A 14,839-nucleotide genomic window follows, 5' to 3' on the forward strand; every position below is an offset into this window, starting at 1 on the left:
ATTTATTCATACAGATATAGAAGATTAAAGATAAATATTTAATTTATTTTATGACAACTTATCCAAACATTGAAATACTATTATAAAAATTCATAAAAAAGCTTAATTAGTTTTAACTTGATATTTAAATTAAATTTTAAAAATTATTATTCATTTAAATTTTATTTCACATTAAATTAAATATCAATAAGTAGATAAACGTTTATCAAAAATAATAAATAAATCATTGAATTTTCATTTTTATTTCGAATAAATAAAAATCTAAAAGAACGAATTTATAATTAAAACTTATTAGTTTCTAAACAAAAAAAAAAATGAGCAATTGTATATTTAAACTTTCGTCTATAACAAGTAGCATCTTTTGGTACAAGTGTGTTATATAAATTGGTTTAGTAGATTTTTTTAAGTAAGCATTTAAAAAATAAGACGTCTCCTCAATTATTAGTACAGATAGTTAGATTTGATTATTATTACAGTGAATTCCTGTGGTACGAATAGTTATGTCTATAGTTCCCTCAGTTATTCAATCTGGGAAATATTACTATAGCTTATGGACATCTAACTATTAATCAATACAGTATTTGCAGTTGTTTCCCACTAATTAATAAAGTTAATAATATTAAAGTCGTTTTAATAACTCTTGAGAAGTTAAACGCAGTTTTTATACCGTTAATAGCAAAAGAGCGACAAAAAAATTCACAAAATGAAATGAGATTTATCCAGAAAAATTTTTTAAAGCTCCTATAATTATTACAATTATTCTCTCATTAAAATTAACTTGACAGACTTAGATTGTAGTTACAATTTAGTGATAGTTTGTTTCTTGATGCCTTTCTTTCATAAATTTAAATAAAAATTTTTTAAAGTTCGTAACACATCCAAAATATGAAATTTCAATTATAAGAAAAGAAAAATATTAATTTAGTTCGACAAAGCTTAGCAATTACCAGTTAAAATGCCTTAATAATATTTCAAACAAGCCCAAAATTTCCAATCATCCTAAACTGGATTTGCAAATAAATTCCTCTGGCAACGGTATCCCATTAGTGCTATTCAAACAAACCTCATGCAATTAACCTCAAATTAATTGAAACTCCATAATTATATTACTTATAATAACTTCAAGTGCATTATCAAAGTTAAAAATAATGAAATTAGAATGATTATTAAATAGGATAACCTATTTAAAATATATAATTTCATTCGGTTATCCGATAGATGTATGTATATTATATATATTTATCATTATCATTATCTCTTCGTTCCGTTCCTACCACCACTTAGTAGCTATAACCATAATATAAAGCCCCTGTTGGCTGTCGGGTGAGCATTCTTCTGGGTGACTGGTCAAAAGCTACTATACACTGCACTAGTTCATTGGAGCAAACGTACATTTATTACAACAACACCATTTAGCAACACTGTACGATCATAGTAATAATAGTGGTGATGCTAGCATTACCGTTTAAGTTGTCTTTGTTGTTGATCTACTTTGTCGTTTATTTACAAAGACACGAGCACACCCACTCAAATAATAACCGATTATCCACAATTTGGCGCAGGCCGAATTCCCCGATTCTCTTGTCTAGTTGTGCTTTTCTCCACAAGAGATCAACCGGAAACGGATTCTCTTCTGCTTCTGTCAGTTTCAAACGATACAATTCGATTTATGTATAACAAACGACAACCTCAATCCTATTTTTATTATTAAAGGTCACTCGATTTCCGATTATATCGATCAAAACCAACTAAATAACCAATTAGCTTCCGTCATTGTTCGCTTTCTTTATGTCAGCTATTGTGTCTTTTCTAACATCTATATTGAACCTATATATCAATTGAATTGTATCAAAAGAAAGATATCTAAATGATTAACCACAATTTTAGAGTTATACTCTACTTGAAATTTTTTGAATTTCGCGCCTTTGTTTCTCGAGGCCATTTTGATTACCTATTGCCGCCATCTTGTTGATTAATAAAATTCTCAATAAAATGGTTGTAAACCGTTCATTTTAGACTATACATTCATAATACACAAGAGAAAATAGATCAAACGAAAGATATCTAAAGGATTAACCACAGTTTTAGAGTTATACTCTACTTGAAATTTTTTGAATTTCGCGCCTTTGTTTCTCGAGGCCATTTTGATTACCTATCGCCGCCATCTTGTTGATTAACAAAATCTAGAATGAAATGGTTGTAAACCGCTTATTTTAGATTGTACATTTATAATACACAAGAGAAAATGGATCAAAAGAAAGGTATCTAAAGGATTAACCACAATTTTAGAGTTATACTCTATTTGAAATTTTTTGAATTTCGCGCCTTTGTTCCTCGAGGCCATTTTGATTACCTATCGCCGCCATCTTGTTGTAGAACAAAATCCTCAATAAAATGGTTGTAAACCGTACATTCGTAATACACAAGAGAAAATGGATTATGATAATCAAAAATCGAAACAAAAGCTTTATTATATCAAAGGCTTGACTTTTGATGTGTCAGAAGTCTTGAAAATGACATAGCATCCATTAAATGGAGGGTATAGTGTTGTCTATGCTTTACAATATTGACTGGTTATGGTATTATTGAGTTAAACATACATGAGCATAGTTAATGAAAGGGCAAAGACGAAGAACGCGAAGAAAAAAAAGAATTGAAGGGTATTGGTATATTGAAGATGAGTACATGCCGTTGCATACGTTTTATCGATAATCGATTTTCATTGAAGCGTGCGCAAGTGACGCCTGCACGACGTGACAATGTTTATGGACCTCGATTAATTGAAATTCTGCGGGGTAATAGCCTCTCCCTTTTCCACCCTCTTGCATCCTTTTTCTCCTCCATCTCCATCTCCGTCTTCTCTTTCTCCTAGTGGAAACCAATTCTCTCCATTCGGGTATTATTTTCAAACGATTTTCATTTTTATTTCCACTGATGTACTACCTACATTTTTAATTTTTTTGCCGATTTATTTTTCATCGTTATTGATCATCGTGCGAGTGAATAAAAAATAATATCCCGATTAAAGTGAACATGAATTTTCTTTTTTTTTTATTTATTTCAATGTTTTATCGAGAATTCCAACGAGTTATTCCCTCTAGTAAATTTCACACAATTATTAAATTTCTTTCTCGCTAAATTTTTTCAATTAGCATGCTTTAACAGAAATTAGAGAACAATTGCAGCAAATATATACTATCAGTCTTGAGATAAAATCCGGGATTTAACTCTTGTCACGCGCGAACCGCAAATATTTTTAGAGACATCGGTATATATAAAAAAGAAGAGCTTGTTGAAGGAAAAGTAGAAAAAAAAAAAAAAAATAAAACTCACTATCATTTTTTTGTGAATGGAGAAATCAGAGCTGAGTTTAGTCAAAGAATTCGTTTGAATACAATCAGTTTGCTATTTTGTTCTTTTAATTCAAAATAAAAGCTAGAAAGTAAAGATGGGTGAGGTGCATCGACTTGACAACAATGACGGTTAAATGTTTATAGTTTTTTTATTTACTCTCTCATACCTATTGTTTTTTTGCGCTACTCCATTTTTAGGTTTATGTATTTATAGATTGGTGAATAGAAGGAAACACGAAATAATAGACCGAGTATTCCGTCAGTTATTTTTGATGCTGAACTCTGTGGTTTAATAGGAAGAGAGAAACAGTGATAGTGCTTTTCTCTTTTTCAATAAAATACTTATTGAATTTATAAATTAAATCTTGAAAAGACACTGAAAAAAAAATTAACTACACGATTGATAGAAATTTAATATTTCTAAAGCTTGTAAAACCACACGGAAAAAAGTAAACTGTAAAATTCACTCGGATTCCGGTTAATTCTTATAGTTTCAAACAGTACAGCGGACATCGGGGTGGCAAAAATATAAATATTACAGAACTTAATGTAGAAAGTGTAAAAGCCACAGTTTATAATTCAATATCGAAAATAAGTGACTAGTGGCTGTCACTATAGTAAATAACGACTCTTTCATCTTAAAAAATTACAGTTTCAAACAGTAAAAATTGTCATTTCAATATATAGTTCATACTATGAGGAGAAGGGGGTCTCACTCTGGAAGAATTTAACATTTGAAACAGTAAAAATTTTACTTTTAAAATATACATTTTATCAGTCGCAGCAGGTCAATAATTATAGTTTCATTTTTAGCGTTGCGTTTGAAATTTAACATTTTACTTTGTAAATATTGACGTTGCTTGTATAAGAAATTTAGTAACTTTATTTTATACTTTTTACGTATCATGTGATCATTTTTTAGGTACGAAATGATAAATATCAAAGTCAAAATTCTTAATTATTATACTTTAACATTTTCGACATTCACATAGCGAATATTACTGTTTGAAATAGTATTTTCTTCCATTTAAAAAATAAATTGTAGCGTTTAAATGATAAATATTATAAAGTGAATAGTAAAATCACGATTTTATTGTTTTAAATGGTAATTTCTAGCAGTTGATCATTACTTATTATAAATCGACTATTATTTATTACAGTTTACTTTTTTTTTTTTGTGCAAAAATACAAAGTACCATCGAAAAATAAAAATAAACAATTGATTCTACAAGCTGTCCATTAAACTTATCACTGTTTTAAGGATTTTAACGATTGAGTTTAGATTCACAATATAGAATTTTCAAGCTAAAAAAAATTAGCCTTCGGGAAAAAAATTCTTAAATCAAGTCTACCAGTTCTCTTCAAAATAGTTGTACAATTAAATTAAGAATATTTTTTTTCAATCAACTAGTTTTTTTTCAGTGTATAAAACTTCAATAAAATTTTTTTAGATTTTTTTTGTCAAAATTTTACATGAGTCAAAAAAGTACAACGAAATTCATGAAATTTTTCTTATAAAGTTACAATTTCCACATTACCGTTCCAAAAGCGAGCACAGTCACGCCATATGGCCATCTAGCGGCATCTTGAAGAACTAAAAACTTCAAAACTTCTTTGAAGTAGAATTCTTGATCCAAGGAAGCAAATTTGAAGACGAGAAATTCTTAACTTCAGACATAAGGTTCTCTTTAAACTAATTTTGTTTTTGGATCAGTAATTTTTCTTTTATTTCGCGAAACATAAACTAAGTACTGAAGATATACTTAAACTACAGCGGACACATAAATACCTACATTGAATTCATTGTGTCACATTTACGTTTTATTTAGTCAAGGGTATGAGAGTGCTTACCGTAGTTGACAGGTTTAGTTTTACCAATTTTTGTTTTTTTTAGTCTTTCTATGGTTCATGGTTGCGCCCCACCGCTCTTTAAACTATGGCGGGCTGCCAACCAGACACAATCTATCCTATAAATACTGTTTTGCACTATTCTTCCTTCGTATTTTACTGATGGTTAAAATCCCCGGCATGACACACACATAATGATACATGTCGCGTTCTTCAAAACTTTTGTTTTACTGCCACGCTAAATTTCTTCTTCTGACTCCAATTCCAGCATTTAAATGCTAACTGTCCATAAAAATTTTCCAATTTTGTTCTAAGGGAGGAAAATTTTTTAGTCCATTGTTTCCTGTTTATTTATAAACTCTCAGCCTTTAGCTCCAGTTTTCAGCAAAGAAACTCAGTAAGGAAGTGAAAGGAAAAAGCAAGCCGATGGCGAAGAGAGTGGAGGAAAAAAGAAGAAGTCTTTCGTATCGAGAGGTTTTGACGGTTCAATAGAAGGGAAGTCTTTTACTTCCCTTTATGGGAGCGAAAAATAAAAATCAAGAGCTTCTGTCGATTAGTCTGCTTGAGATAGATTGACTTTCGAAATTAATAAGGAGATAAAGTGCGGGCTAGGAGTGAAGAGAATGAGGAAATTTAACGGGTGGATTCCCTGAGAATGCTTGTATGTCTTCGGATATTACTTGGGACAGTAATTTGAGCAAGAAACTAAACCAAGCAGAGAGAAAAGGATAAAGGAGTTAAATAAAAGAGAAAAATGGGAAATAGTTCGAACGTTAGATGTAAGACGCTGGATGTTCGATGTTCAATGTAAGGCTTTTTTATAAACGATAAACCGCACTTGTGAAATCGTTCGATATGACACGAGAATAGACGCTTAAGCATTTTAAAGGGTTTTCTTTGATAATATATTGGGATCGAGGTATTATATCCATCGTAGAAAAGGATTGAGGTTGTAGAACACTCGATTGACCGCTATTTGTTATATTGATCTGTCTCTGGTGAAAACTGGATAAAAAGTTAGGAGTTTCGGCGATTTTTCGGGTGAAAAAATTTGTTGATTTGGTCTGATATGGTCAGTTTTTACATCAGGTTCAATTTATCTTAATCTGTCAGTATTATGCTTTTGATTTCTTGAGAAAAAAATTTCCTGAACTGGCCTGATCATTTATTTATAACACTAAAGTTTGCTGACATTTTTAATTTTTTTTTATTTATTAAATTAGATCTAAAAAATATTTTTGAAAAATTGTACTTATATATTTTGATGTTTTTTACATGTGAAAATTTTTTTTTATTTTTTAATAATTTTTAGATGCTAGCTAACTTAATTTTCAATGAAAATTAAGTTGGCCGACACTTAAAAATTTTTGATTTTTTTTTTGAATTAAAAATTAGAACTAAAAAACTATTTTTAAAAAATTCCATGAATAATTTTTAAAATTTTCTATATGGGAAAATTTTTGTTTAAATTTTTTAAAAAATATCTGTCAATAAAATAAATTATCAATTTAATTTTCATTAATTTTCATCATTTATAGACATATCACACTAGATATAAAAGTATAAAATTTTTGAATATGGACAAAAATTTTCTATCGAATTAATAAACAATTTTTGAATCGATTTAGTTCATCGTTCATTCTGTTTATCCGAATACAAAAGTAAGAACATGTATGTGTACGGTAATAGTTTCTGATAACAACCTGGTTTCAGACACACTAATTCTCCTTCCTGACTCAGTGATTGTTTGCAACCATCCAACCCTTAGCCGTTGTTAAACAGTAAATGCATAGATACACAGATAGACATAGTTTTATTGGTGTTGATGTTACTATCTGATTTATCCCTACAGCTGGTTAAAAGCCCCTACGTGTATCTCTAATGGGACAGTCTTTACGGATAATACTGAAATCCACTTACGTCTCTGGAGTTCAGACTGAGAGTTTAGACTAGAAACTAGGAACTGAAACCTGAAATACCGCTTTGAATTCACTGTTTGGGTGGTCATGCTAGTGCTAGGAGTTATTCTGTGTCCAGATGGTAAAAGACTTACGTACTTGCGTCCTAATCCTTGCTAATGAAATTTTCATTTGTTTTTTATGTCGAAACTTTGTTTTGGAGTTATAAATTACGTCAATTAATTAAATTCTGAATTTTATTTTGCTTTCTTCAGCAGTAACTTGTATTTCTTTGAATATCAGCTTGATATAAGAAAAATATTTTGAAAATTCACAAATTCTTGTTAATTTTCACTGTTTCAAATACACTAAGAAAAAAAAATCACGTTTAGAAAAGAATTTCTCGACTGAAAAATTTTTTTAAATGAAAAATTTAATATATTTATTATTTGACAGTTACATAGCTGTTATTAATGTTTGAAATAGAATTGTTTTTTATTATATAATTGAGGAGCTGATTTTCAAAAAGGTACACAGAAAAAGAAGTCATCTTGAGTCAAGTAATCTTTACTTGATCCAAGTATATTCGACTGAAGATAAAATATATTCTTGAGTTAAGTAAATTTTTTTCTTGTATTGGTCAATCTTGGTTTAAGCAAATATTCCCTAGTTCCAACAGGCTTACCAACTTAAGTGAAGAAAAAAACCTCTTAATCCAAGTAAATCATTCTCTTGGTTTTTGAATTTGCTTGATGTACACACGGGCGCATCGAGGCCCGAGTAGGACAGCAGCCGCGCGGAAACCCATTTTCAACATTAAATAAAAATTATTGTTTATGGAGCTAGAGTTTCGAGAGTTCTGACGCTACTTTCTTAAACCAAGAGAAAGATTTACTTGGGATAAGTATATGACATTGTTAGTTCAAGAATAAATTTTTTCAACTAAGATAGCAGAATAACTTGAAACAAGAAGTAAATTTTGAAGAAAATGATTTTCTTGAGTCAAGATGACTTTTTTTTCTGTGTATCTTTTCGTATTTTAAAAGAGCAGTTTTTTGAACTTTTGAATATTAATTACTTCGAGCATCATAAAGATTTCTAATTGAAAATCGAATTGTAGCTTCATAACGGATAGCACTTTATAGCTAAATTAAAAAAAGTTCAATAAAAATATTTATAATTGAAGACAACCAGTTTTTTTGTCTCGATCAATCAAAAATGAAAAGATAACCTTTTGAAACTCAACTCAATTGTTGAATTGTAGCATTCGAATAATAAATATTCCGAATTAATCATCGAAATCACCAATTTATTGTTTAAAATAGTATTTATTTTCCTTTAAATATTATTTATCATATTTTTCCGTGCGGACATATCAGGCCGTGTCAGAAAATTTTTCCACCGACAAATCCATTAAGAACGCCTTTAGCGATGACATGAAATGAATATATATCATAAAATACGAAGCATAGATATCTAAATCCAGCACTCTTGTAATTTATCTTTTGTTTGTGGAAACGAGTGACTCAACTAAAACGGATAATACGGCATATATGGATCATCTGTTGGCACTAAAAGGTCCAGAAGGGACTTAAAGATTTATATCCTCATAAAACGGAACCGTACATAGATTTAAACGGCGATGCGATGAAAATCTTTACAGTTCTGCATGAGCTCTTTTCCGCCGTACCTCCTATCATCTAACTCCTATACCATCCCTGTTTAAAATACAGTACCTTGAATACCCATTACCTATTTCTCTATCATCTGGGTATTTACATGTATTACTTTTATTACCGAGTCCATGTTGCGTAAAAATTTAACGTCCTTTTCATTTCGCTTCATCCGGTATACCAAACAGAATATTGAATTTGAGCATTAACCAGCGTTTACATTAACCACAGTGAGATTATTCAATTCTAGTAACGTAATCTTGGAATAATGGATTTTTACTGGAGGAAAATTGTGATGGTCCTCCTGAGTATAGTTTTATATTGGAAAATTTTTATCAATAATTTGAGTTGTTTGTTTTTCAACGAGAACTCGATCGAGTTTAACTAGTTACGATAGGTGGGAGAAGTAAAAGTAAAATTGTAAAAATAAAAGGCTCCTGGAGTAACCAGGAGAAAACTACTTTTTACTTTTCAACTTTTTAACTTGGGTTCTTATTAAGAAGGAAGAGGATTCCATCGAGGATGTATCCTCGATCCAACAAACTGATGCTTGTTAAATCGTTATAGGACCGTTCGATTGGCCCCTTAGTGCATTATATTTTTCCAATTAAATTCAGACGGGGTTTTTTTCCTTCACCGGACGTGATAGAGTTAATCTTCTGACAATAAAATTTGTCGCTTGAAAAATAAGATGAATAATAAAACCATTGTTTCATTATTCATCTTATTTTCTTTTTTTTCCATGAGAAAATTAATAATCTAGCCGATCTTATGAAATTCTACTATTTAATGAAGTCATAGGGTTTCAAAAACTTTTAAAACATAATTTTGATACCTATTTTTCATTAAAAAGGATTTGAATAAATGTTTATCAACAGTTAATAAATATTTGTTAAAAATTTATGAATATTTCTTACTTATTAATCATCTAATGGTGTGAAAAAATTCATTAATGATAAAACTAATTAAATATCAACACATTTTTCTGCACAAAAAAAAAATTAATTTAAATCAAAAGAAAAATTCTTGAACCAAAAAAATAATTTTTAAAAGTTTCACTGTCTTTAATCAAGTTTAAGCGTTAAATTGGTTAGAATATGTGAAAATTTTTGCAGTTCCTACATATTTTAGTCACAACGGAGCCAAAAGAAGCAACACGGAAAAAAGAAAACTCGAAAAATTACATTATAAATAGTAATAAGTGTCCCGCCGTATTTAAAACTAGAAAAATTACAGTTCGAAATAACATTTTTCTAAATTCAAACTTTGAATGTTAATTTTCAGAGCTTTCAATGTAATATTTACCTTTTACAATGTAATAATTACAATCTGAAACTGTAATTTTTCTAGTTTTCATCACGAAGTGCCACGTTACATTATATTATGTAATTTTTCTATTTTTATTTTTTCCGTAAAAGTCCTCAAAAATTGAGACTTCGACAACCTCGTTCATTAAAATACACTGGAGCTGGTTTGAATAGTTTAATCATTACCTTACTATCATAAACTTTAATACATGTAATATACTGAGAGTATTTAAAGTGATATATGCCCTTGTAAGCTTTCGTAAGCAATCACTGTTATTGAGAGATAAATAATTCACTTTTGTTCGGCAACGTCTATTCCTATATTTGAAAGCATACACAATAATGATAATGTAAATCTTGTCTGATGTTATATAACATAGTTATGTACATCATGTGTACAATGTAGACGCACTGGAACAGTTTCTTCGCATTTGCGCTAAAACCAGCTACGTAATAACTACCGTGAAGTGAAGCAAGGAAACACCTGAGGCGTTTATCTAAGGCATTAACTACAGCACGGGGAACTTTAACTTATTAACTGTGTCATCAGTTAATTTGTTATTAGTATTATCTTCTTCTTCTTCTTTTTGCTTCTTTTTACTTCTTGCTAAGAAATTTGTTAATAATAACCGGTAAAAATTGGTTGAATTTTTCGATCCAGATAAGATGAATAATCAGAATAAATATTTATACACACTGATGATAAATTAGTTGATTGAAGAGAAACATTCCTAATTCAAAAATAAAATTATTTTGACAAGTAATTTATGTTACAATTCAAGAATTGTTGGTTTAAAATTTTTTTTTTCATTTAAGAGAAATTCAACTTCTTTGAAGTTTTTGGTTCGTAAGGCAACCGCTAGATGGCCAGGTGGCGTAAGTATGCTCGCTTGTGGAGTTATGAAGTTATAAAAATTTAGAGATTGTGAATATATTATTTAGAATATGGAGAATTATAATTTTATAACAGAAAATTTTAAATTTTATTGGACTTCTTTGAATTTTGTCAAGTAAAAAATTAAAGCTATCCTACTAAAGTATTAGAAGTTTTTGATTCGTAAGGCAACCGCAAGATGGCTAGGTGGCGTAAGTGTGCTCGCTTTTGGAGTTATGAAGTTATGAAAATTTTTAGATTTTGGATATATTATCTAAAATATGGAGAATTATTATTTCATAAGAGAAAAATTTCAATTTTATTAGAGTTTTTTAGAGTAAAAAATTGAAAATATCCTACTGTAAATAAATAAGTATTATATACTGAAAAAAATTATTTCTAAGGGAAATAGTAGTCCAGATTCAAGAATTCCGCGTCTTGAAATTTGATTTCTTAATTTAAAAAATTTGATCAAAACTATTTTACCTTGATGAGATACAATCAAATTATTAATCGGGAGAATTCAAGAATAATTTTTTTCATTTAAAATATCAAAATAAAAAAAAAATTAAATATTTTCTTTGAATCTACTCTGAAAAGTACTTGAGACTTATTTGTTAATGGGATAGAAAATAAGAGAAATTGAAAAATTCTCGTTATAGTTGAAACAAGTTGATAATATCTTGACTGAATTTAACCGTGTAAAGAAATCGTGCTGTTATATGTGGAAGATATTTATATTTTGTTTGAAAATAAGAAAGTACTTCAATTAAGATTAAAACTCTTGAAAAGAAAACTTCATCCTGAAGTTTTACTTTCTTAGTTTGTGAGTCAATTCTTGAATTAATTCGAACAGAATATTTCAAAGCCAGAGTAAAATTTTGAAGAAACTATTTTTCTTTAATAAAATAGTTAATTTTTCAGCATAGCTTCCTGGAAGTTCGGAGCTCAAAGCTCGAAGCTTGAAGCTAGAAGAGAATAACGTGATTGATAGGGATGTAGACACTGAATGGCAGGTATCGGTTCGTTAGCTGTAGCCGTGAGGTTAGCAGATGAGGTGAGGAATTTTGGTATGTCTGTAGTTGTCGTTGTCATTGTAGACTTAGACGTTGCTAATTGACGTCACCTCTGGGTTGATAGGACGGCGCCGTTTTGGAGGAAGGAGGAACTGAGGTTGGTTTGGCTGAGAGGGATGAACAGACAACAGTGATCTTGTCCTTGCCCCTAGGGGCCTCCTCGTTAAACCGTCTGATCCATTATCCTATTGACTGTTCTCAAGACTCTTTTGTCTCAATCTTCTATCCTCTGTCTATGACTATAGTCATTCATCCTCTAGCTCTACCTCTACCCCTGCTCCGACATAACTTCTCTTCCTACATTTACGTCTGTCTCGGTCCCACTTCCTTTGTGGGCTAACAATCTCTCATTACCGTCCTTTCAGGGGCAAAGGAGACCGGATTCCTTGAGCCAACGAGCCGTCTCGATTGAGCTTTGATATCCTCATCCCCGCTGCTCCTTTTCCAGCGCAGTAAAACTTATTCTTATTCTATCCGATTCGACATCATGTTAATTATTATTTTATTCCTTCCTTTTACAAGCATTCTGGTTACGTTTTGGTTCCATCGACCGCTTCGAGAATTTACGTGTTTTGTTACGGAAGACTTGCAATCTAAATTGTTTCCCTTTGGATCTAGTTAATCTTGGTACTTTGTGTTCGGGATTATCGTTGGAATTTTATGGGAGATTGTAAAATTATTTAAACAGACACTGGATACTGAAATTGAGTTAAACTGGAACTTTGTCGCTTAGATTATAAAAAAAAGGAAGTTTTTATTTTTAAAATCGATACATATTAGCAATTTCGAACGCTTTCTAAATAATGATATTGTCTTTAATAATAAAGTAATTATTAATCGAGAAAAAATTTTCTAACATAGCTTGATATGTCTATATAATTTTTCTGATGAAGCCTGAGATTACAATTGGTCATATCTGGATTAATATGACTTGATTTGTTCATGCACTGGAAAAAATTTATAGAATAAATACAGAATAGGCAATTTTTTAATTAATTTAATTATTTTGGACTTACATTAATTTTAAGTAGGATTTTATTTATATATATTATATAATTAGATATTAATATTTATATAATGTTGAAAATCATTGACAGATAGCGTATGATCGCTGAATCTTCTTTTTACTAAAAAGTTAAGTACTAAAATAAAAATTATTCTTGTGACTTTCCTAAGGAACTTATATAAAATTGGTTTTTTAGTTTAATAAATTATTAAATTAATTTTCCTCTTGTACGGCATGATAACTAACTACCCATTTTCTAGAAAATATATTTAAATTGAAAGATTACACAGAAAGAAAAATTTCTTGACTGGAGAACAAAATTCTTGGCTCAAGAAAATTTTCGGGTGCCTGAAGGAAGACCGAAGTTGTGTTGGCCGAAGTAAAATTTTTTTTTGAAATTCTATTCTTGGTGAAAGTCATTTTTTCTTAATTCTATCATAAATACTTGATACAATAAATTTTTATATTTGATCAAGATTTTTAGATACTCTAGGGAAGCAGCGCCACCTACTTCAGCTGAGAAAAAAATTTTCTCATCTTGAGAAAATTTTTCTCTTGAATATTTGATACCTATTTTATATTATTTTAGCGTGCAATTATACATATTGAATAAAAAAAAAATGATGAAATATTATTTGATCTTTTCATTTGACATGTTAATCAATAAAAATATTCATGAAAATTTACTTCTATCTTTATATTTAATTTTTTGGAGCAAGAGAGAAATTTTCTCAAAACAAGAAAATTTACTTCTATCAAAAACTAAATTTTTTGGAGCAAGAGGCTGAATTTTCTTAAAACAACAAGATTTTCTTGACGTAAATAAATTTTCTTGGATTAAGATACGTATTTCTTAAAGTAAGAGAATTAATTTTGTTGGAATAAGTGAAATTTCTCGTCAAAAAAAATTATTTTTTCGCTCAAGAAAATAATTAGGAAGAAAACTTTTTTCTTGGTTCAAGTGAACCTTTTTTTCTGTTTATAAAATATAAATCTAGAAAATAAAATTATAGGCAAGATTTCTTCGAACAAGTCTCGTAATTCTAAACAGTTCAGTGAAAAATTTTTTTGATAAGGCCTGATATGAAAATTGACCATATCGACAAATTTTTCCTCGGAGTAGGTCGATAAATATTGCTATTCTCTTTTTGCGAAAGCTCTACATAAATATGTTTCCTAATTGCCGGCAAAATTTTCCGATGAAAAGGAGACAATTATAACAAACTACACGTCCATCGGTACACGTATCTTAAAGCTGAGTTGTCTTGATCGCAATTGCCGAGATTAAGCTCATTGGCTGCAATTCTTTGGCACGGGTATCCGAATAATGTCACACTTTTGTTCTTAGTCTTCACCTTTGTCGTCCCCTCTGTACTCTGAGCTTGTACTCGCTTCAGCGATATAACTTTAGACTATTGTCAACCGAACTTTCACGTTTAAAAGAAGAATAACAAGACGATGCCCGATGTCTGGATAGAGAGAAAATACCTCCAAGAGTAAAAAGATTAAGTGTAGAAAGGTATTAAGTGAAGAATAGAAATTTTAGGGTAGGAGCTGCTCGCTAAGAGTTATCTGAGTTTTAGAGTCTCATGAAAATTGTTCGAGAGCGAACAAGAGTGTATTTATCATTCTTTCGTCTGTTCTGTTCATTCTTTCTCTTTTTAATTTTACTTAAACAAATAAATATAATAAAAAAGAATTATTCTTTTGAATGACTTCGACCTTTGGCAGGGTTTCAGGTTTCTTAAATAAAAAATAAAATTTGTGAGTGCTGTGGAAATTATTTCTTATCGTAAATACTGTA

This window comes from Cotesia glomerata, linkage group LG5 (assembly GCF_020080835.1).
Source record: "Cotesia glomerata isolate CgM1 linkage group LG5, MPM_Cglom_v2.3, whole genome shotgun sequence".
In the NCBI taxonomy this organism is placed as follows: Eukaryota; Metazoa; Arthropoda; class Insecta; order Hymenoptera; family Braconidae; genus Cotesia; species Cotesia glomerata.